At 36.4% G+C, this 2,604-nt stretch overlaps 1 long non-coding RNA gene across 1 annotated transcript; it reads left to right on the plus strand.

The window, feature by feature from the left end:
- The first annotated feature begins 372 nt into the window (after nt 1-372).
- On the plus strand, nt 373-2,039 carry LOC149806851 (uncharacterized). Its single transcript, XR_016421160.1, has 2 exons — nt 373-1,428; nt 1,469-2,039. It is a non-coding gene; the product is annotated as an uncharacterized LOC149806851 (long non-coding RNA).
- The last annotated feature ends 565 nt before the right edge of the window (nt 2,040-2,604 follow it).

Here is a 2,604-nt window from a genome sequence, read left to right on the forward strand (position 1 = left end):
TGGTTAGATGTGTATATCCAGGTACTTAAATCATCCTGTCTTTGTACTTGAAATCCATATATGGTTAAATGTTTATATCCAGGTACTTGAATCATCATGTTTTTGTACTTGAAGTCCATATATTGTTAGATGACTTTTCTACTACAGGAGTTTCTTTTGCTTCTGCAAAAATTATTAAAAAAACTGTTTGAGGTACAGGAATGGCCCATGGTACACTTATACTTTTCAGTTTGATGGCATTTCATGTATCACAATCAGGATGTGTTAGCATCAGTGTCACTGATAAATTATTTTACTCCATATCTGTATTTTTCTCTAATGCCTTTTGAGATACAGTAATGAAACTTGGATGTCTGCCTTGAGCTTACAGCTCTGTCTGAAAGATCAAGGTTAGACTTCAGTATTGTGTATTTTTATGACTTCACCATTGTAGACAGGGACAAAAGTTCACAGAATTTGCATATTGATACTTAGTTTTATCAATTCTGATGATTTTGACTAAAAATAACATCAATTTATGAAAAATAGACTATATATAGCACAAACATTTGAAACATCTGAAAGACTCCTTCATATGAAAGGGGTACTGCTCCGTTGGCCTAGTGGTTAGAGCATCCGCCTTAGATGCGGGAGGTCGTGGGTTCAATCCCCAGCTGAGTAATACCAAAGACTTACAAAAATGGTACTAACAGCTTCCTTGAATTATGAGGTTAGTGTTAGGACTGGTTGGCCTTGTGTCAGGATAATGTGCCTGGGTGGGACATCATGTTACTTGTCTGTGACATGATGCCCCAGTGCTGGACATTGCTATAAACTGCCACACTGCAGACATTGTAGCGATATGACTGAAAAATTGTTAAAGCTACATTAAAAAATCCAAATCACACACACACACACTCATATGAAAGGGATGTTTCATCAATGTGGTTAGTCATATAGCCTTCAGTAAAATTTATTGATTAAGATGGGAAGTCTTGTAACCTTCAGCAAAGTCTCCCATTAGGATGGTAAGTCCAATAATCTTCAACAAAGTATCCTCTCAAAGTTGTAATTCTAATAGCCTTGAATAAAGTCCTCTCTCTCTAGGTTGTAATTCTTAAAGCATTGAACAAAGTGTCTACTTCAGGTGGTAATTATCTAGTTGGTAATTCTTAAAGCCTTCAACAAAGTGTCCTTTCCAGGTGGTAGTTCTTAAAACCTGCAACCAAAGTGTCCTCGCCAGATGATAATAATTACAGCACTCAACAAAGTGTCCTTTCCATGTGGTAATTCTTACAGCCTTCAACAAAGTGTCCTCACCAGATGATAATACTTAAAGCACTCAACAAAGTGTCCTTTCCATGTGGTAATTCTTACAGCCTTCAACAAATTGTCCTTTCCAGGTGGTACATGTAATTCTTACAGCATTCAACAAATTGTCCTTTCCAGGTGGTAATTCTTACAACCTTCAATAAAATGTCCTCTCCAGGTAGTAAGTCTTGTAGCTATCAACAAAGTGACCCATCAAGTTGTTAGGTCTTATTGCCTACAGAGGTGGTAAGTTGTGCAGTCTTCAGCAAAATGTGCCATCAGTGAAGTACAGTACATTAAGTTGAGACAGATCTATTTCTTAGGACACTGGTAATATTTATGTGTACTCAGTTATTTAATTAGTTAATTTAATCTACATTTTGGGAGGAGGGGGGTTTAACATAAAGACATTGAATTTCTTTTGAGACTACATCTTAAGAACACTGCTGCCTGAGATATAGTAACCTATTATTTACATTCCATTAATCATGTTAAATTATTTTGCTAAGCTGCTATCTTTGTGTGCTGTCACTTACACAATCATATGACTTTACAAAAGAAGGGTTCAGTTATCATCTTCTCATGCTGTTGCTACGTTTAGCATTTAGGTCTTCTGAATAGATGACAGCCAGATTAAAACATTGCATGCTGTGGAGGGTGGGATAGATACATTTTTTCAGTAAGCATCTGTTCATGCGAACATCTTTATAAATCTCTGATAACAACTTAACAATAAAATCTTCATGAAATGATTTTGTTCTCTTTTCATTACTGATTAAAACAGGTTTATTAGTAGTATTAGTAGCATGGGGGGGGGGCATCTTATCCATGTAATTGATTACAGAATGGTTTATTAGTAGCATGGTGGTGGGCTTATCCACGTAATTGATTACAAAATGGTTTGTTAGTAGCATGGGGAGGGGGTCTTATCCATGTAATTGATTACAAAATGGTTCATTAGTAGCATGGGGGGGTCTTATCCATGTAATTGATTACAAAATGGTTTATTAGTAGCATGGGGTGGGGGGTTTATCCATGTAATTGATTACAAAATGGTTTATTAGTAGCATCGGGGGGGGGGGGGCGGCTTATCCATGTAATTGATTACAAAATGGTTTATCATTCTACTCAACGTACAAAGGCAGAGAAAAAGTTTTAATTTTGTCCTCTCCCTTTTTCAGTGATAATGTATCACATGATCGAATACCGGTAATTAGTTTTCAGTTCACCTGGTTAAAGACCAGTTGAGGTTATAATATGCTTTTGTGTCCATTGTCCTTCATCTGCCTGTCTTATGAGTTAAGTTATGAGCCA

This window comes from Sinohyriopsis cumingii, chromosome 1 (genome assembly GCF_028554795.1).
Source record: "Sinohyriopsis cumingii isolate HCF-2022 chromosome 1, ASM2855479v2, whole genome shotgun sequence".
Lineage (NCBI taxonomy): Eukaryota > Metazoa > Mollusca > Bivalvia > Unionida > Unionidae > Sinohyriopsis > Sinohyriopsis cumingii.